The sequence below is a fragment of the Myxocyprinus asiaticus genome, chromosome 3 (genome assembly GCF_019703515.2).
Source record: "Myxocyprinus asiaticus isolate MX2 ecotype Aquarium Trade chromosome 3, UBuf_Myxa_2, whole genome shotgun sequence".
Lineage (NCBI taxonomy): Eukaryota > Metazoa > Chordata > Actinopteri > Cypriniformes > Catostomidae > Myxocyprinus > Myxocyprinus asiaticus.
This window is the reverse complement of record NC_059346.1, coordinates 34,780,307-34,803,376: the sequence shown is the minus strand read 5'-3', so window position 1 is coordinate 34,803,376 and position 23,070 is coordinate 34,780,307. Positions and strand designations below refer to the sequence as shown.

Below are 23,070 nucleotides of genomic sequence, written 5' to 3'. Positions count from 1 at the left end.
ATTCTAAGAGATCAGAGAAGAACACCTACTAATGCATGCCGGGCCGAACTAGGCAGAAACCCCCTAATTATACATATTGAAAAACGATCCCTCAAATTTTGGACACACCTAAATTCAAGTTCCCTTAACACACTGCAACATGAAGACCTTAAAACCCAAGAGTTGAAGCCTAAAACCAGTCCCCTTTGTCAGCTGGCTCTGAAACTCACAAACCCACTAACAACTAACAAACACTAGTTTCAGACCAGCACTGCTGAACAAAACCAAATCGGAATAAACCAAATCATAAAAGAAAGCAAAAATTAATATTTGGTCCATTGGGAAAATGAAAGTAAAAACCAAAGCAAATTGGAATGTTATTGGGCCCTAAACAAAATGCATAATCTAGCAGAATATCTCCACACTGTAAGAGATCCAAAACCAGACTCAGTGATCACAGTCTGGCCATAGAAAAAGGCAGACACAGACAAACATGGCTTCCAAAGGAGGAACGAGTCTGTGCTCACTGTGACACTGGTGAGGTCGAGACAGAGACACACTATCTCCTTCACTGTGAGAAATTTACAGAGGTGAGAGAGAAATACTTTGACAAACTCTCAAACCTCATGCCACAGTTTTCCAGTTCAGCAGAAACAGATCAAATGCAAGTGTTACTGGGAGAGAACAATCATGCATCAGTTGCAGCAAAATTCATTTTTGAGATGCACACCCTCAGAAACCAATTACTGCCTTAATGTACTTCAGTCACAGTATTTTTATTTTCATGTTCATAATGTCTTGTTAAATGCTTATTTTATTTTATATTGTATAGTGTATATTGTTATTATAGTTTTTATTTTTTTATTGTCATTACCTGGCACCTTATTTTAATTCTATTTGTATTGTTATTTGTTATTGTTTTATTATTATTATTTGTCTTATCATTATCTGTTTTGTGTATTAGTGCTTTGGCAATATTGTATGTAAACACAATCATGCCAATAAAGTACTTTAAAATTGAAAATTGAAATTGTGTGTATGTGTGTGTGTGTGAGAGAGAGAGAGAGAGAGAGAGAAAAAGTCTAAACTTTAGGGGGCGAAACATACAACATCATAAAAACGATGTATTCAAACAATAAATGTGCAATCAAAATTGGCAATAAACAAACTGAGTTCTTCACTCAAGGGCAGGGTGTGAGACAGGGCTGCCCATTATCACCGACCCTCTTCAATATACAGTTGTGCTCAAAAGTCTGCATACCCTTGGAGAATTGGTAATATATGTACCATTTATAAAGAAAACATGAGTGAGCAGGCAAAACACATTTCTTTTATTTCTTATGGGATTCATATTCAACTGTAGGTTATAACAGAATGGCACAATCATAAAACAAAACATGGCAACAAAGAAAAAAATGAAATGACCCCTGTTCAAAAGTCTGCATACCCTTAGTTCTTAATACTGTGTATTGCCCCCTTTAGCATCAATGACAGTGTGCAGTCTTTTGTAATAGTTGTCTATGAGGCCCCAAATTCTCGCAGGTTGTTTAGCTGCCCATTCGTCTTGGCAAAATGCCTCCAGGTCATGCACAAGTCTTTGGTCGTCTTGCATGAACCGCATGTTTGAGATCTCCCCAGAGTGGCTCGATGATATTAAGGTCAGGAAACTGTGATGGCCACTCCAGAACCTTCACCTTTTTCTGCTGTAACCACTGGAGGGTCAACTTGGCCTTGTGCTTAGGGTCATTGTCGTGCTGGAAAGTCCAAGAGTGTCCCATGCGCAGCTTTCGTGCAGAAGAATGCAAATTGTCTGCCAGTATTTTCTGGTAACATGCTGCATTCATCTTGCCATCAATTTTCACAAGATTCCCCATGCCTTTAGAGCTCACACACCCCCAAAACATCAGTGAGCCAGCACCGTGCTTCACAGTGGGGATGGTATTCTTTTCACAATAGGCCTTGTTGACCCCTCTCCAAACATAGCGCTTATGGTTGTGACCATAAAGCTCTATTTTGGTCTAGTCACTCCAAATTACAGTGTGCCAGAAGCTGTGAGGCGTGTCAAAGTGTTGTCGGGCATATTGTAACCGGGCTTTTTTGTGGCATTGGCGCAGTAAAGGCTTCTTTCTGGCAACTCGACCATGCAGCTCATTTTTGTTCAAGTATTGTTATATTGTGCTCCTTGAAACAACCACACCGTCTTTTTCGAGAGCAGCCTGTATTTCTCCTGAGATTACCTGTGGGTTTTTCTTTGTTCTTGGTCTACCTGACCTTGGCTTGGTATCAAGAGATCCCAGAATTTTCCACTTCTTAATAAGTGATTGAACAGTACTGACTGACATTTTCAAGGCTTTGGATATCTTTTTATATCCTTTTCCATCTTTATAAAGTTCCATTACATTGTTACGCAGGTCTTTTGACAGTTCTTTTCTGCTCCCCGTGGCTCAGTATCTAGCCTGCTCAATGCATCCACGTAAGAGTTAACAAACTCATTGACTATTTATACACAGACACTAATTGCAATTTAAAAAGCCACAGGTGTGGGAAATTAACCTTTAATTGCCATTTAAACCTGTGTGCGTCACTTTGTGTGTCTGTAACAAGGCCAAACATTCAAGGGTATGTAAACTTTTGATCAGGACCATTTGGGTGATTTCTATTATCATTATGTTTTAAAAAGGGGCCAAACAACTATGTGATAATAAATGGCTTCATATGATCACTATCCTTAAATTATTATCAGTCATATTTTCAAAATCAATGCCTAAATTTCACAATTTCTGCCAGGGTATGCAAACTTTTGAGCACAACTTTATACATTAATAAATTGGTGAAACTACTAGAACAGTTAGAGGCTCCTGGCCTCACACTATATGACTCCACTATAAAGTTCCTCATTTATGCAGATGATTTGGTCCTGCTGTCTCCAACAGAAGAGGGTCTACAGTAGAACCTGGACATCCTGTATCAGTTCTGTCAGACCTGGGCCCTGACGATTAACCCAACTAAAACTAAAGTTCTAACATTCCAGAAAAGACCCAGATGTCATGGAAAGAAATACAGTTTCACCCTTGGTATGATCAAAATTGATCATGCCACAAACTACACATACCTTGGTTTGAAATTCAGTGCAAATGGAAACCTCAACTTGGCTGTGAATGAACTGAAAGAGAAAGCAAGAAGGGCGTTCTGTGCCATTAAAAAATGTATCCAATTTGAAATACCAATTAGAATCTGGCTCAAAATATTCCAATCAGTCATAGATCCTATTGAACTATATGGCAGCGAAGTTTGGGGTCCAACCCTAAATCACGAATTTGACAAATGGGACAAAAATCAGTTTGAAGCCCTGCATACAGAGTTTTGTAAAAGCATTCTTAGGGTACAGAGAAACACACCTAATAATGCATGCAGGACAGAATTAGGCCAATACCCTCTATTAATCCACATTGAGAAAAGAGCCATTAAATTTTGGAAACATCTAAAATTGAGTGACCCCAACTCTTATCATTTTAAAGCCCTTAAAAACCATGAAGTGAACTCTGAGAAGAGTCCCCTCATTCAGCTGGTCCTGAGGCTTCACAAACAGACTAACGTGACTAACAATAATCAGCCTCAGGACACTGACACCTTCATCCACAGAATCCGGCCCAACCAAATGTTTAATGCACAAAAAGAAAACTACCTAACTTACTGGAATGAAACAACACAAAAACAAAGCAAACTACAATGTCATTTGGCCCTAAACTGAGATTACATGACAGCAGAATACCTGAGCACAGTCAGAGACCACAAACTGAGGAAAAACATGACAAGGTAAAGACTGAGCAACCACAGCCTGTCTATAGAGAAGGACAGATACAGATAGAGCTGGATGCCCAGAGAGAGCAGGTTATGCCTGTACTGTAGCCAAGGAGAAATAGAAACAGAGCTGCACTTCTTAACCACCTGCCCTAATTATAATGAAATTCGAAAACACTTCTTTCCCAAATTTGAAATTATTTGTCCCAACTTCAAAAGTTGAAGAATGATACACAGGCTCAATATTTATTGGTGAACAAAGAGACTGCATTTCACTAGCAGCAAAGTACATCAATTCCTGCCACAAAAAGAGGGAAGAGTCGACCAAACAGTGATGCACCCATTTATTCACACACAGACACACACACACACAAAGACATGTGAACTCACACAAACTCTTGTACACACACACCACTGAAAGTATATACACTGTTTTTTCTTTTCTTTTCTTTTTTTTCTGTTTTTCCATACTTGTTCAGTACAGAATTTGATCTACTTTGTTCATTTTTATTTTTCATGCTCATATAAATGCTTTGGCAATACAATGTACAATTAGTCATGCCAATAAAGCTCATTTGAATTTGAATTTGAGAGAGAGAGAGAGTGAGAGAGAGAGAGAGAGAGAGAGAGAGAGAGAGAGATAATCATTAAAATATTCTGCTGTCATAAATCACGACTGCTAACTGACATGTAGTTATTGTGGAGAAATGACACATGATGAACAGTGATTGTTTGTGTGTCGCGTGTGAACACTGCGCTGACAAGGAGACTGCTGGAGACACAACACTGTCTTTCCATTATTTTCTTCTACTTTACTGAGTAACGTTGAAGAAGAGTTCCTATACAAGAAAACGGTAGGCTTTTTCAAAACATTTAAACACCATACTTGAACATGTTTTAGTTAGATGATAAAACGGAAGAACAGGTGTAATGTTTGTAGTGCCATCAAAACGATGTTAATGTGAACTACAGTTCAAAGTATAGTTCTAATACATCGTTAAAGAGCAAAAATGTTATTCTTCTTTCCATATGTTCCTATTTTATGTTGAGCTAAATTAACAAGGAGCATATTTCCAACTGTTAACTGTAAACATCCTCTCTAAATTAAATAACATGAATCTCTTATGGATACAACGAAAGAAACATAAACAAATATCCTATGAATTCAACATCGAAATTGAATACAAACAAATAACTTTCTTATTTGAATTTGCATACTTGGTGTTGAACCACCAAAATGTATGTATGTAAATCTGGGCATCTGTATGGTTTGCTATGAGGTTTTTCACTGTGACTGTACACATTTTTCTCTGTGGTGGGAGTGTACAGTGTCTATTGTACTTTTCTAGCCCAAAGTGAATTGCAGAACATCCTATTTTATTTTGTACATCAATGAATGACCACGAAGAATGACATCACAGGAAAGAACATATTGCACACTCTTGGGGTGCTGGTGCCATCCGGTATTACTGTGCCTCTAAATGATTGATTAAGTCTAAATCACAGGGGCCAACAATCTCTCTCTCTCTCTCTCTCTCTCTCTCTCTCTCTCTCTCTCTCTCTCTTTGCTATTTGTATGACATGAGATAATGTTGTGTCTTGCGTCAGTGCCTAAGCCCCTCATAATAAAATTAATATCTATAATATGTAGATGAAAAGCTTGGGAGGATCCCCTAACCTTTACCATTAAAGTTCTGTTCTATAGGAGACAAATGCCAGGAACAAACCTAAAAACAAGAGATCAGCACACACCCAGATGAACCAGCAGTTTTATTTATATTATGATTACTATCTGCACAATCTTATTCACATTTTGTGATGAAAATGTCTTCCAGCAACTGATTTAATTTGGTTGTCTTTTGCTGTAGAATTCAAGAGCCAAAAATGGGAAATGGCTCGATGAAACTGAACCCTCTCAAACAGGTTAGTAGCTCAGCTAAGTCCAAAAACAATAGGGAATCAAGCTCGGCTCCTAAGGTCCTCAGAGTCAGGGTGGAGGAGCTAGAGAACCAACTGAAGAAGAAAGATGAAGACCTGAATGCCAAGGAGCTTCAGATCAAACATCTTGAGGAGCAGCTGGCCCAGCAGAGACAGGCAATCTCAGAGATCTCTGATGCTTTGAGGAACAAGTACCTCCAACTCAATAAGCTCCAGAATGCACTGAAGAATCAAGGGGAGTTGGGTCTTCTGCCATCACCTATCAAGGAAAAGGTCAGTCATTGTCTCACTGGCCTGCTCAGAAATACCCTCAGCAGGAGGAAAGGAGCAAAATCTGGGGTGTCCGCAGAGCCTTCATCCAGAACATTTGACTCCAGCGGTATACCAAAATTCTACTTTGAGAGTACACGAGTCTGGAAAGAGCAAAGGTGAGCTGTTTGACACATTTTCTGCTTTTCTATGCAATGGTTGTTCCTTTCAGAACTCATTTGTCAGTAATGGTAGCAGTTGGTACTGTGCACACTGTAAAAATTTACTTTATGTGGTAACATCTAACTTAACTGATTTGATTCAAGTCAAAAAGCATTGTTTAACATCACTGAATCTAACCTCACCCACCATAGTAGGTTACAACAACAAAACAAAGTTTACAGGTTAGTTCCGTAGGGAAACATTTGCACTTTTTATAGTGTTTATAGAAGGACATTGCTATAGATATTTATTAACACAATCAAAAACTATCAAACTCTATTATGCAGGAATATTTGAAGACAATAAATTGGCTGTAAATTTAGGGATGACAGCACTCAAAATTACAATGACCCTGCTAAAAAGACCCATGCTGGTCTAGGCTGGTTTATGCTGGCTAGAGAGGGTTAAGTGCTGGTCTAACTGGTGGACCAGCATAGCCTTGCTTTTCACCAGCAAAACCTAGCTGGTGAATCTGGTTGAGCACCATGGTCTTTCTGATGAAGCTGGTTAAGCTAGTTTAAAAGCCTGGTGGGGACACCAGCACACCAGCATACCATGCTGGAGGACCGGCACCCAAAACACAACATAAGCTGGTCAGCAGCAATGCTGGTCTTTTCAGTAGGGGAGACTAATAGTATAATCAGAAAAATAAAATATTGAAATCAAACAATCGAACATTGAAAATCAAACTGCTGGTGTGCTTGATAGCTGAAAGAGACAGGGTGAAGAACTCCCCAATTAGTCCGAATAATTTGCTCTCTGTCATTCTGTATGACAGCCCATCACCCCTAAAGTAATGATATCCTGGCCTTCACAGTTTCTCCAGATTGACCACCAATATCAAGCAAAAAGCAATATTTTTTTTAGAATGACATTGCATTCATTTAGCTAATCATTTATTATCTTAAGACAATTGAGACAACACAGTTTTGTTTCTAACAGTGTAAAAAAGCTTCTCACAGATGCCTTGAATAAGAACCAATATCTGAGGAGACTGGAAGTGCAGCAGGTGAAAGACATGGTGGAGTGAATGTATGAGAGAACGTACCAGCAGGGAGAATATGTCATTAAACAGGAAGAGCCGGGCAACCACCTGTTTGTGTTTGCAAGTAAGAAATTCAAAAATATTGCTGAGCTTTTTTTTATTTTTATTAAACCTACTAATTAGGAGTTAATTTAAAGATTAAAGATAAAGGGAAATTGTCACTGCATACTGCCCCTAAAGTATTTATGGACATGTAAGTCACATTTCAAAAATGTATGAATGTCTTTGCATTATATAACAAAAATATCAAACCAAGTGGCTTTTATTTTGCAGAAATGCAGCATAAATACACTTTTTGAGCATTTCCATAAAAAAGAAGTGTCTTGTAGTGAAAGGTTTGTAGGTGAAATGACTAAGTTCAGGCATGAAACTCTACATGGCGCAAGCTAATAGGTTCTTTAAACTTGCTATCTGTAGCCAATGAGCTTGCTCATATATGATATGCCAAGCCAATCGGGTCCTTTGAAATGTAATTGGGTTGCCAATCAACTTGCATATTCTCTCTTCACCTAACATTTGAATTTATTCAGTTTACAAGCCGGTTTTAATGCAGTGCCCTGTGAGTTTCTCTGAAACCCTCCTGCACCCCAGCATCAATTGTCTAAATCTGCTACATGGGGATTGTATTTATGTCTGATTGTGCAGCAGCAAGTCATACATGCTTGATGCAGCATGTCTTTTGTTTGTCTAATTGTGCAGCAGTAGCAGCAGCATGTCCACATGCTTAACTCTGTGTGTCTGTGTGTGTTCTAACAGTATAGCAAGTCTCCATACTTACTCTGCAGCAACAGCAGCGTAGCAGATCTAGTCCGCCTAAATACCCACATTAGCATGCTAAATATTTCCGAGTTGTCATGACTGAACTGACTTCGTATTTCCACAAAAAATCACATTGACACAGTTGATTAAAAGTAATTTCAAAATGGCTAAGAAAAGTGAAGTTATTTCTGAGAAACAGTATAGCATCATTTGTTTTCAGATGCCATTTGGTTTCATATTTTCTATCTAATACAGTGACAGTGGCATTCAGACAATTTTCCAAAAGTGTCCAAGTGCTTTTTATGGCCAGTGTTGGTGTCATAAGTTACTGCCAAGACTCTCATTCCAATGTCTGCACTAAAATCTTTAATAAAAATGTATTTTTTGGGATAGGACTAACCATTCAAAGTGAATGAAGGTGTAAATTCTTTCAAACTGCAAGAAACAATTTAAATAAGTGAGAGTGAGAGTGAGAATTTTGTGTTTAAGTGCTGTTTCCTACTTACAGATGGCAAACTGGATGTGTATCAGCACAACAAACTGTTCACATCAGTAGCAGTCTGGACCACATTTGGTGAATTAGCCATTTTATACAATTGTGCTAGGACTGCATCAGTGAAAGGTGAAGTATTTTATACGTGCTGGTTTCATTCTATGTATCTTTTATTTGATGTGATTATGAGTAATACAGTTCCATGTCTGATCTTTGGTGATTAAGTTATATGTGCTAAAGATTTCTCTCTCTCGCTTTCTCTCTCTCTCTCTTACTATATATATATATATATATATATATATATATATATATATATATATATATATATATATATATATAAATAGAATGCACAGAATTCAAATTGTCCCCGTATGACAGGTTTTTGTGTTTAAAACATGTTTTGACCATGGATTGGCCACATATAGCCACAGGCTATCAAACAAACAGAACTGAAGAGAGAGAGAGAGAGAGAGAGAGAGAGAGAGAGAGAGAGAGAGAGAACCTACAGCAACACCTTGAGCACTGTTTTTGTTTTGTAGCATTAATCTCTTCAACTTGTCAGTAATTTTGAAAAGTGCTATACTGTCTTTTATTCTTACTCATAAAAGGCCACTGATGCACTGTAAAACAAAATTACCCATAATATTAAACAATAAAACAGACTTGTGGGACTCTTTCAGTTCATAGCTCTTACCTTATCCTTAAGTATCTTAAGGTCACACAAAGGCGATTCTAGCTTTCTTGGTGCCCTAGGCGAGATCCGACGTGGTGCCCCCCTACTTTTAAATGCACCTTATTTTCATCCCAACTCCGTATACAACCTCTGAAAGCAACATTTTCCAGATTTTGGATGTGTCCATTGGTTCTCAGTGTGATAATGCACAGTGAATATAGGATATTTTAAGGAAAATTAGCCTATAGTCAACATACCTGGTCAATGTGTTTAACAGTGTGCTGTTTCGAGATAAATCGATGACATTTTTAAAATGGCATATCGGATGAAACTATAGACTCTACTCTTTTGACTCAAGCAGGTTTTAATGTAAAAACGTAATGAGTTTTCTTACCAGATGTAGTTTTGCGTCAAAATTTTAACCCTTTAATGACAGTCTAGATTCTCCTAAAGTGAGATCAGTCGGTTTAAATGAAATGAAATTATGCATAGTCTATAGCGAAGCCAAAATGTAATGTCCACGCATGTGGACGCGGGGTCTCATGAGGTTAAACCTGTATTTTACCTATTCTAATACTCCAAATCTAGGAGCCTTTTTTCTCATATGAGTCACCATGATAAAATTTAACCACTTCCTAATGGCCCTTTTTTTGAAGCAGCTGTAGTTTCCAGGTCACTGAACCATTGAGGTTTATATGGACACAACTGATGAGGATGAGAATAAACATGGAAGCTCCTGGTATTTTTCTTACCTGCTGCTTTGTTATGATTGCAGCTGCCAGCAATGTGAAGACATGGGCCCTTGATCGAGAAGTCTTTCACAACATCATGCGGATGACCACCGAGGCTCGGCATGAGCAGTACCGTAACTTCCTGAGGAGGTAATCCAAGCCGCTCATCCCTCCTGCTGTTTATTGTGGTGTCCTACCACCACTGTCTGCATCAAAAGATGTTTTTGCATGAAATGTTGTGGAGATCAAAGAAACAAATAAAGCATAGCTAGGAATTTGTCTGTGACATTAGCCTAGCTATTGTTAATAAAGGTCAGTTTGGTTGCCTTCATGGTCTGGCTAAAGTGACCTCCATGACCTCATACCTTATATAACTATTAGTTTAAATAGAAAAAATGAAAGGAGCAAAATGAAATAATTCAATTTGAGGGCTCTTGAAGACATTCTAATAAGAAAAGATTAATGAGAGATATCTTATGTAAGATTAAATAAACACAACTGTTCTCCATATCCTTTAGCAAAAATAGAAATAACTTGCTTTCAAACATCAGTTCAACCAGAGTTAAAGGAGCATTCTTTAAACACCTGGCTCCTTTAAGCTTATTCAACTTAAGACAAAAAATTGCATAAATTCTAAAAGCCAAAATCCTATTTAGAAAATCAAATGATGACTGATGCCTCTTGTTACTGAACTGGCTTTTTCTTTTCTTTTTGATTTGATTTTGTTTTAGTGTTTCACTTCTTGCCAGACTGCCTGGGGACAAACTAACCAAGATTGTTGACTGCTTGGAAGTGGTAAGTAAAAGCTTTTTATATAGTGATTCAAAAGAAACTAGGCAGTCCTATCTGATTCAATACACTATAAAACATTTGCAAATTTGAACCTAGTCAATCATCTATAGTGAAAACTGAAAGCGACAATTTGGACAAACAGTGCTGATATTGCATCTGTCATCACTTGGCCCAGTATATTGTTACCATAGTTATTTGACAAAGGCTGAGCAAAGTGTTCACTCCAATTGAGGGGACGAGTGATTTGTTAAAGATGTTTGTAACAACCAATGGAGGCTGCTGACTGATTGATTCCATTTATTTATGATGGGCCAAAGTGAGTTTTTCTAAAAGAGTGTGGGCTTTGTCAACTCAATGTCAAATAACCCTTCTCATGTTCCTCTATGCTGAAAAAACTTCAAGGACATTCCGCTCGATTGCTGGCCCCTGGGTTTGAATGGGAGAATGTCGTTATTCAATAACTCTGATGGAGTTGATTATATTCTCCTCTCTAGGGGTTAGGAAGCAATGTAACCCAATAGTGGCCCAGATGTTTTGGGCTGAAACATGCAGATAATGTGGAACTCTATCATTAAACAGTGGGGAATGGAATGCAGAGAACATGTGCAAAAGAAGCAGTCTCTAAAAGCAGACAAATATTTTTGAGCCCCCGAGAAGAACGTGGCATGTCTAGAGATCTTCTTTAATCAAACACACTAGAGCTCTGTCATAGTTGGGGATGGTGATCTGTTGAGAACATGGACCAGATAAATTGGAGCACCTTCACTGTTCACTGAATGGGTCAGAACTGAGGTTTCAGATAGTAATCGATAAGAGATGGCATGTTAGCAATGTTCTGAAAATTATTGCTAATATCTTTAGATGAACACAATTGACCAATGGCGTAAATCTGGTTTGAAAATTTTATGTGTATTTATACACTGTGTATCATTTCATACATTCAAAAAAAAATAATTTGGGTTAATACTTTTTGCTTTCCTCACCCTGTAAAAAACAACGGATAATTTATATGGATGCCTTTAACATCTTCACTGACTCCACATTTGACTCATGTGATATATTTCATGTTTCCTAAATTCATATGAAAGTTTGTATGGGTAACAGAGCTACAGACATAAATTGCTTGTGAGATACTGTTAGAACACACACAGACATACAGAGTTAAGCATGTGGACATGCTGCTGCTACTGCTGCACAATTAGACAAACAAAAGACATGCTGCATCAAGCATGTATGACCTGCTGCTGCACAATCAGACATAAATACAATCCCCATGTAGGAGATACTTGTGAGATGTGTCTTGTGAGATACAAAGTATTATTCCTGTAGGGGGAGCTTCATGCTCTGAAAACCGAATCCTCCTTGCATCGCATTTAAATCTCAGAAAGTTTTATATATCTTTGGAGACATTTTACACTGGATAGTTATTTGTAATAAAAACCGATAATTGCAAGGATTCATACCAGTGAATGGAAATCCGCCTCAGCATTCTCTATAAAAGCATTTTTTTTTAATCCCCTTTTCTCCCAGTTTGGAATGCCCAATTCCCACTACTTCGTAGGTCCTCTTGGTGGTGCGGTTACTCACCTCAATCTGGGTGGCCGAGGACAAGTCTCATGTGGAGGCTCATGCTACTCCCCGCGAACCACGAACAACTTACCACGCGCCCCATTGAGAGCGAGAACCCCTAAGGAGGTTACCCCATGTAACTCCACCCTTCCTAACAACCAGGCCAATTTGGTTGCTTAGGAGACCTGGCTGGAGTCACTCAGCACGCCCTGGATTCAAACTCGCGACTCCAGGGGTGGTAGTCAGCATCAATACTCGCTGAGCTACCCAGGCCCCTTTCTATAAAAGCATTTTTTTAAATCCTGATGATTGTTCCATCTTGCCCAGTGCTGTGAAAAGCAACAGGTACCATGTGACACCGCAGTCTACGCTAAAGGGGGATACTTACTAGTTGGGTGATACCAACTCAGGGACTTCAGTTTTTTGTCTGATTATGACAGACTCAGTCATGCAATTATAAACAAGGACAGATGCATGACTTGGGGGGACAATCTCCACGACTTACAGGGCATTCAAGCTATACACTTTACCAGAAGCCCATGTGTTTTCCCTGGGAATCATACCTGTAACATTGACATTGCTAACGCCATGCAGTAGAGCTACAGGAACATATATTTCGAAAACAGGAAAATACTGGTTAACCGACCACAAACATTTTTTTGAATGGTTAAAACATTTGAATTGGGCAAAACTCAGTTTTTAATTTAATTTTCAAGGTACTGCAAATTGTAAACATTCTAAAAAAAGATTTGATCGTAAACTTTAAGCTTTGATCTTTAAAGTTATGGTCAACTGAATTGTGCAGTTTAGAATGAACATTGGTGTGAACAGTAACTGCCTCCATTGAGGAAGCTGGCACTAAACACATCAGAACTCACGTCTACCTTTAAAAACACATTTTCTTAAATTAAATAAGTAAGCAGTAATACTCTGTTCTTAATGCAGTGCATGGAGACTTACTGTAGCATCATATATCACTATGGAGTCAAACATGGCAGCCTTCCTGTTGCCTTGGGCTCATCCCTCCAAGAACATGACAGCAGTGGCTTGATGGTAAATCAATAGCTAAAAGCTAAATGTTTCCTCATCAGGAGTACTATAACAAAGGAGACTACATCATCAGGGAGGGAGAGGAAGGAAACGCCTTCTACATAATTGTTAATGGGAAGGTAATGTGCAATATATTTATATTTATTTTGGCAAAATTGTCTTTATTGTATGACACTCAACAATTCCTCATGTCTAATTCCATAAGGTTTCAATATGCATACTCTTAAATTACTTGTGATAATTATATAATAAAAATATGATCATTATTAATTTCCTTCTTTCCATAAGCTTGTTTTAATAATACAGTGTACAGTCCCTCATCACACCTACCGAAGGCAAAAGTATACATATTCAGCATTTTTATTTCACATTTTAGGAACATTTCTTAGGCCTGTATTAATGCCTGGTAATAGGGGACCACCTATGTACTCCAATGCTAAAACTAAACCATCAAGAAAAAACAAACAAAAGTGATTTAACCCACTGGAGGTGCCATTGCTCCACACCCGTAATCCTCGTGGACTTCACGGGAGATGCTTATGTAGGGCTGTGGGAGGTCGAGTGTGTTGAGATAAATTGGTAATTTGACACTAAAGGGGTTAAGAGACAGGACTTTCCACTGGGAAGCAACAGGAACAGTTTAGCATGAGCAAGTCAGCTTTGGATCCCCTGCTGGTTCCTGCTGCACTGTACAGTAGCTCAAGATGGGGTCAGGGAAGATGTTTTACTTGAGGGGTGGGGGTGAATTTAATTACCGGAAATGATGGTTCTTTCAGCCTGTCGCCACCATGTCCGGTATCATGTTGGGAATAAGGCCATTAGGGCTAGTCAACGAAACTGGCTAACAGAAATATCAAGAGGGTCAACATACTTTAGTGGATCAATATAACAGGCCCATATTTGGCCATTTTAAGATTATCGGCATTGGCCAATAACCATGCCCACATGGCAGATTAACAGGAGCGTTAACTACTTTTTAAATGTTGTGTAAAAAATACATTTGTTTAATTGTTTAATTTTCTGTAATTATAATGTATAGGCATGTATATAACTGCATTATATGGGCCAACGATATCGACGTTGGTCTTTGAAAAATCCAGATCGGTCAACCTCTACTACATACTATACTGTGCATTCCATTTTTGATGCTATGTTCCAACAGACATAAAGTATACAATTAGTTTAAATCTATAATATTTTTCTGTGCTATATTGAGGCTTCGTGTTCAGATATGATCCATACACATTTGAAATGTAGCCTCTGTGTTTCAGTGTTGCCCAGATTAAAGTCACTCAAAGCACACAGGAACATGAAGAGCCCCAGATCATCAACAGCTTGGGGAAGGGGGGTTATTTTGGAGAGAAGGCTCTCATCAGGTGCTTTCCTCCTTCAATCTCCAGCATCAATCCTCATTTTCTCACTATAATCCTACTTTCAATAACCTTTTTTTTTTTTTTAGTATAGTGGTCTTGTAGTATCACCGTTATAACAGAGAATATCAGTTGTCCAGTTTTCTGTTAACATACTGTATATAGAATATTAGAACACAAAAATTCATGGAATGATGTATTCCATTCTTGCCTAAAACATCTGTGATTTCTGGAGCCATTATAAAGTTCATGACTAATACACAATGTATTTTTCCTTTGTCTTTTCACAGTGATGATGTCAGATCAGCTAATATAATCGCAGATGAGGATGGAGTAGAATGCCTTGTCATTGATCAAGAGTGAGTTCACACTTCAGCATCACATCAACCTTCAAGTGATTATGATTTTTGTTCTGACTGACAATAACAACTATGCCTTCACTTCTCTCAGAACATTCAGTCAGACTGTTGGAACTTTTGACAAGCTTAAGAAGTACCTCCAAAGCTATGTTGATATTTAGCAAGTGATGATAAAAAAAGAACTGCAAAGTAAGTGCGAATATATATATATATATATATATATATATATATATATATATATATATATATATATATATATATTCAGTATGTATATTGTGTTGTTGTCTATTGTCTGAAACAGCCCGAAATTTTAATTAAAGGAACAATTAAAAAAAAAATCTAATAATAAAAAAAGGTGTTCTCATTTACATAAATGTAAAGCCTATAGTCTTTAGATTTTAATATAGATTTTTTCTTAGATCTCAAATTGACAGAAATCATGATATCATGAATTGAGCAATTTCCAATAATTTATAACATGTACATACAGTATGTACGTATTGGATAATATTTAGAATGTTACAGGATTTTTCAAAAGCTGCTTTGAAAATGACAGATTGTACTTTTAGGATGTAAGCATTTTGATCTCCATTCCATTTTATCCTTATATATTTAACGCATTTCAGAGTAACCAATGCAAGTCAGATCTGTGCAAAAAAATAAATAAAAAATGCCACGCTGCTGGAATTATTAGTTAGTGTAATTGCAATTTTGGCCTCAATGACTGTCTAAACCAGAATGACCCAAACAGTGATATTTGCCCCTGTCTCATGTGTAACAGTGATTAGTGTCTTCTAAATCCTCACTTATTTTTTAGGAGGTCAAGAAGCAGCACCCCAACCAGCCCACGAGTGTTACATGACATGATAGAGCTAAAAGAGAGAGAAAGCAGCTTTGCTTCTGCTATACCATTCAGCAGCCTAGTGATTATTGCCACGCTGGGAGTTGGAGGCTTTGGCAGAGTTGAATTGGTTAGAATCTTGTTCATGCTAATCACATTTCCTCTTTATGATATAATAAATGGCAAACATAAATAATATCCCCAAGATGAGGGCCTTATATGAGCAAAAATTGTGCTAGCTTTCTTCTAGGTGAAAGTAAAGAATGAGAATGTGACATTTGCTCTGAAATGTATCAACAAGCGCCACATCGTGGACAACAGACAGGAACTTACCACGCGCCTCACATTTACTCGGAGAGGAGGATTTTGCTTGGGACAAACTCTCCTTTCATTGTTAAGTATGTTAAAAAGTCACAAATATGGGACATATTTGAAACATACCAAAGTGCCAATTTTATACAACATTTATTTGATCTATTCAGTTTCATTGGCACATTTCTTAGTAAAAGTAGCCTAATGAGTGTACCTATTTCTTGAACGTGAATCCTGAAGATTTATGAAAATATCGAAACACCATAACAAGAAAGTCATTACTGAATTTCACTTCATTGTATTTTCTGAAGAAATGATCCTTGTATCCCCTCAATGCATACATGATTAAATTAAGAATTAAAGCGGAAGTATTTAATTTCTGCGACACTAGTGCCACCAAAAGAAAAAAAAAAAAAAAAAAAAAATATATATATATATATATATATATATATATATATATATATATATATATATATATTCAAAACAGCTTTCTGAATACGCCCAGTCTACCACTGGTCAAACAAAGAAATAGCCCCCAACTCACTCCCTTGGTTGAGTAACATTGTTGGGATGGGTCTAAACAAATAGAGCAAAGTTCATAGAGCAACAGAAACACAGTGTTTACAGTTGACCAGTGTTTAAAATTAACCTACAGCATGAATAGCTACTTATAGTTGTCTCTGCATATTAAGCTGGGATAGGAGAAAGCACTTTAACACAGAAAACGTTACATACTTCAGGCTTTGTTCACACTGCAGGACAAATCCGATTTCCTCAGATTTTTTTGAGTGACTGTTTAAACTGCTAGTTATATGTGGCCAGATTAGATTTTTTTTTTCTGTTCAGACTACAGTCGCTTTTGCTATCACGTTCACATTAGTTGTCATGGTAATGCAGAAACCTTACCTATATTCACCATGCACGAGATTTTAGCGATGGATATTTTACCACTGATTATGTTTTTCATGAGGGCAGTATCCAAATATGAACATTCTTCACAGACAACGGCTTAAAAATGGGAGAGGTGGCATATGCAATATTTGTTGCTGCTAGTGTTGTTGCTGCCCTTTTTAGTGGGGACGTCCTGTATTTTGGCCAAAATTACGACATCCTATACGTGACGTCTTTTATCTTAGGGTCCTGTATTTTAGTAGAGAGTGAAACATCCCATATTGAAGGCTTTGTGTCCCATATTAAAGCATAAAAAGGTCAGATGATGAGACGTGGACCTGCGTCCTGTGATGAAGCGCTCAAAATGCTCAAGCGTCCCGTAATCGCATGACATTCAATACTTTATCGCATTGTGGTTTCTCACAACCTGTATGGTTTACTGAACCTTAGCTCATCTCTCTGGGTAGGTTAAGCCAATGTCTGTATTATTATAAGAGGTTTGCAGTGCTTTGCATGCCCTGTAAAATATAAATGACATATGGGTGAGTTCCATTCAGAAGTGATGATCTCTATGCCCTGTTTATCTTCCACTGTGAGAGTTTTGTAGGGCTGAAATGTGTAATAAAACAGGCTGAACTCACTTTTGAAGTAATTTGTATTGAAAATTCTGTTTGTAATGATCCTACTGGGTGGCCATCATTATTGTATTAAAATCAATGTGCCCTGTGAAGGCATTAATGATGCTGTTCAGAGCGCAGTATGTTTTCTCGTTGCAAAACCTGATGTATAACAACCATCGCGCACAGCAAATGATGGAAAAAACCCCCCACATGAAATCTGATCTGACCGTTCAGACTGAGACGCGTTATGAAAAATCCGGTTTTAATAGGATTCCAAACCACCTGCCAATGTGGTTTGGATGACGCTCGTAAAAATCGGATTTAATGTGTTTTTGTCTTGTTCAGACTACAAAAACCTAAACGGATTTGAGTCAGATAGGCCAAAAAAACTCCTGTGTGAACAAAGGCTTTAAAGTGATCAAAGACCAAAGTGAATGTGACCTTGAGTATGGAATTTTTTTCCCCGAACTGATTTCAAAACCTATTTTTCATTATTTGTTCTGAGAGTATTTTCTTGCTTCTAGAATGTATTGTACTTTCAAAGACAACAAGTATGTGTACAAGCTGTTGGAGGCATGCCTCGGTGGAGAGATTTGGAGCCTTCTGAGAGACAGGTTAGCTTGCAGACCATGCAGCCAGTACAGCTAATGTTTTACTGGTTTTGATGCTTAAAAACATCTGTTAAATTTGTTGGCTGTCTGGATGCTTTACTGATTGTACTATACAGTTCTAGACAAAACTGTCGACAGTAGTAGATTTTCTCAATCTCAGTGAATAAACGATAAATTACAGGGGGAGTTTTGATGAGTACACAGCCAAGTTCATTGTGGGCTGTGTCACAGAGGCCTTTGACTACCTCCACAACAATCGAATCATATACAGAGACCTGAAGCTTGAGAATCTGATGCTGGATGCAGATGGATATGTCAAATTGGTGAGCTCCTCTGCAAAGAGAGCAAAATTAAGGGAATTCACTTAGTAAACTCTAGAAGTCTGTGTATTAGGTTTTAGCATGAAATAGCAGTGCAGCCATATCAATTGAGTATCAATATTCTCAGGTGGATTTTGGCTTTGCTAAGAAGCTCAAGTGTGGTCAGAGGACTTGGACATTCTGTGGGATTCCAGAGTATGTTGCACCTGAGATAATTCTCAATAGAGATCATGGCCTCAGTGTGGACTACTGGTCTCTTGGAATCCTGATCTTTGAACTTCTCACAGGAAGGTTTGTATAGATTCAGTTCTCATTTTATGGCCATAAACCCTGTGTGGCTGAATTAACTTATTTCTTAATAAAGATGCAAAGGTGCATAGATGCATCTGGTCTTTAGGTAAATGACTGACTCTGAGTACCTTATGAAAACCTGTTTGATATGATTGTTCCCCAAGCCCTCCCTTTATAGGCTCAGATCAGATGATTATATACACATTCATTCTGAAAGGGACTGAGAAGATGGACTTCCCTAAAAAGATTAGCAAAAGACCAGGCGAATTTATTCGCAAGCTGTGTAGGTATGATCATCCATTGTTCATGTACAAGACAAGGAAATGGTCAAGACTTTAATGAGTACCTTATGTCTTTACCTTTTGACTCAAACTGTTCAAATCCCACTTATATGATTAAGTATTTTGCTTTTTGAAGGCATTTTATTTTATTTTATTATGAAGGCAAAACCCTTCAGAGCGACTTGGAAATCTGAAGAATGGAATAACAGATATTAAAAAACACAGGCGAGAACACAACCAAATAATAGGTGTTAGATGAACAGAACGTGAACGTGGGTTCTGTTTAGGCAGCCATTAAAAAGCCATTAAAAATGTAGGAGTTGCAGTTGGGCCCCTGCTGTTGACTCTCACATTTGATTGGTTTTGAAAATCTTAATCTGTTTTAGTATTTCCTTTAATACTAATATTTCAAACCAGAGGCTGCTTTGCTAAGTTATCCTTAAATTTTACTGTTTGATTGAAATACTGATCCCATATCCATGGTTAAAGGGATAGTTCACCCAAAAATTAAAATTCTCTCATCTTTTACTCACCCTTATGCCATCCCAGATGTGTATGACTTTCTTTCTTCAGGAGATCACATTTGAAGAAAAATAGAAGGATATCTCAGCTTAGTATGGTGATTAGACCTTTGAATCTCCTAAAAGAACAGACAGTCAGCATAAACGTCATCCATATGACTCCACTGGTTAAATTAATGTCTTTTAAAGTGAAACAATCACTTTTGCTGCAAAAAATATCAATATTTAAGTACTTTTTAACTATAAATCATCGCTTCTGGTCAGTAGTAATATACGCATTCAGGAGAGGGCAGAATTCATGTGGTCTTGTGTGATGTATTCGCGTTGGCATGTTATGGATGTAATATTAAGTTTTTCTCTTGGTTGAGACATGCAGGATGAGCACACAAGTGCCCCATTGTGAGTAAACAAATAGATAAAACCAACGAAGTGTTCCTCCTACTCAGTTGTAAACAGCGCTGCTCTTCTGGGTATGTCGCAGGTGCGTCTGTTCTCACGTGAACATGCCAACGCAGTTATTTCACACGCACGTACTACTGCTGACGGGAAGCGATGATTTATAATTAAAAAGCACTTAAACATTGATCTTTTTCACAGCAAAAGTGATCGTTTCACTTTAGAAGACATTAATTTAACCAGTAGAGTCATATGGATGATGTTTATGCTGACTGTCTGTTCTTGTTGGAGATTCAAAGGTTGTATCACCATCCACTTGCATTTAAAGGCCCTACTGAGCTAAGATATTATTCTATTTTTCTTCATATGTGTTCAGCAGAAGAAAAAAAGTCATACACACCTGAGATGGCATGAGGGTGATTGAATGATGAGAGAATTTACATTTTTGGGTGAACTAACCCTTTAAGTAAGAATTTCTAACACAAAATCGTAGTCAGACCATATCTCATTTTGTACACTCAGAAAACGGAATAACAAAGATGGTTCAAATTGCAACTTTTGTAATTCATTTCAGAATGGTTTTCAAACTTGCCATGTTTTAGCTCTGCTAACACAGTATGCTTGGTTTCATAATGGGGTCAACTAAGTTATAGGTTTCCTTCCTGATTGATCTCTTTGTTTATTGTTCTACCACTGAGACATGTCACTCTGAGGATGTCTAATCGAATTAATCTGTAAACTTGAGCAGATGGACAGATGCTAAGTTTGATATCCATTTATCTTTTGGGTTATTGTAGGCAAGCTCTTAGTTAAGGTTAGAGTTAGGGCTGGGTATTGATACAGATTTCCCAATTCGATTCTGATTCACAAGCTCTTGATTCGATTCCGATTTCGATTCGATTCGATATAGATTCATATTTCAGTTATAATGTCCATTTTGCTTACAAATGAAAGAAATTATCTCCCAGCTTATGCTGTTAATTATAAAGGGGAACTTTTATCTAGGTACATTTCTGAAAAGATCAATTTTACAAATTATAATTGTATATCTTTTTGATCATTTTGGTCACAATTAAACTTTTTACAAATTTACAAATCAGTGTATTTCATCAATAAACATGATATATTAGATATATTATATTTTATTACATGTTTATTGTTTAATGCATAATTTATAGAATTTACAAGTATTTACATTGATTTGGAGAACACATGCTTAAAAATCAGTACTGTCTCTTTAAGAAAACTGGCAGTTCGTTAAAGTGTGTCTGTAAATGAGTGCATATTAGGGAGACTCAGATGGCTTCTTTACCTCATCAGTGCTATTTGTGATTAGAATTAAATGTTTATTTTTTGTTTTTGATCAACAACTGAACATAAAGAACAGAAAGGACATTAAAAGAGAGACATTATTCAGTGACAAATGGATTGCGTGGATTTCGTCTTTGGACACATTGCAAAGAATAAGTGAAATCAAAATTGAACTCTCACGCAGTGAAAGGTCTTTCTGTTTAACTTCAGTACTATACTACTCAATCACTGGTGAGTTAAATCTGAACATTTATCAGCCAATCACAGACATTTTAGTTGCATAGTGCAAAATTTGGTCTCATATGCAAGTGATTTACTCACATTGTAGAGAGTTGTGCATATACAGTAGAAAAATATAGATCTTGGGATTTAAGACTCGAAATTGAGATTGCTCAAATGAAGATCACGATGCATCGGAAAATCGATATTTTTACCTAGTCCCATAGGGTCCAACCAATGGTTTGGTTCAGTAAAAGAAGATAAGTGCATTCATTCCTTCAAAGTTCAAGCTCTCTGATTTACTTGATTTTGAAAAGAACAAAAAACAAACAAACATTGCATTTGTATTCAGCATTTTTAGAGTGGGCATCCATAAACACTAACTTTACACTTAACTAACTCACATTGGAAAATCTGTAACATTTTATAAATTAAAAGTGGTAGAATTCAGGAGGTTGTTCTTTGGTTTTTGTTTGCTTTGTAGATGGTTTGCCGGTTTTAGCTGGGGTGGTTTGAAATCCAGAAGTCTGATATCACAACTTAAAAGACAGGTAAGATAACATCGACAATACAGCAAATCATTTTCTGAAAGAGGCAATTTATTATTTAAACATAAATGTAACCTTAAAACATCAGGCTCTCAAAAATCTGATCTGATTGCCTTAGAAGTGTTCAACCTTTTCAATGTTCTCTCTCTTCTCCCGCTATTACTCTTTCTCTCCAGGTGAAGGGACCCAATGACTACAGTTGCTTCGACAGTTATCCTCCCGATGAAGAAATTCCTCCAGATGAAATGTTGGGTTGGAACATGGACTTCTAAGTGACCCCTTTATGCACCCTTATGTTTCAAACAGTGTGAGCCAAACAAAATTCTCCTGCCATTTCACATCTCCAACATGCCAGCCTTTCTGGCAAGGAACCTCAGATCATGAAACTAACAGAATCAGTGTGTGTGCTGCAATAAAGGACACTTTAACTGGAGGATGCTATTGTGGCTCTCGTAGGCACAGCAGAGGAGAGGCATAAGAAAGGAATTGTGTCACCATCACTATGTTGTCTATGTTGTATGTGAGAATTGTGTAGCTGGGGCATCATAGAGAATGGTGTGGAACCACTGGTAATATTCACCTTTAGACATGCAAAACATTTTGTGGTCTGGCAAGAAGGTGAGGTGTGCCTTTTTTTAGACATGTTGATGATGTAATGTATTTGAACTCTTGAGGCTAATAACCACCTGTGAGTGTGAATGCCACTGATGAGGTTTCAAAGACTTGCACTGCAGTTTGTGTAATTCAAGCAGAGGTATGTGAAAAGTAGTATTTCTAGTGACTTTTCCTAAAATCTGTGAAGTGCTTTGTCAGGTTACCCTCACCTCTGCACCTGAGCCAAATATGTTTTTGCTGATGAAATGTGTGAGGCTTGGTTA

The 23,070-nt window shown here is 37.5% G+C and overlaps 1 pseudogene; it reads left to right on the top strand.

Moving 5' to 3' along the window:
- The first annotated feature begins 5,664 nt into the window (after window positions 1-5,664).
- On the top strand, window positions 5,665-22,464 carry LOC127429497 (cGMP-dependent protein kinase 2-like; annotated as a pseudogene).
- The last annotated feature ends 606 nt before the right edge of the window (window positions 22,465-23,070 follow it).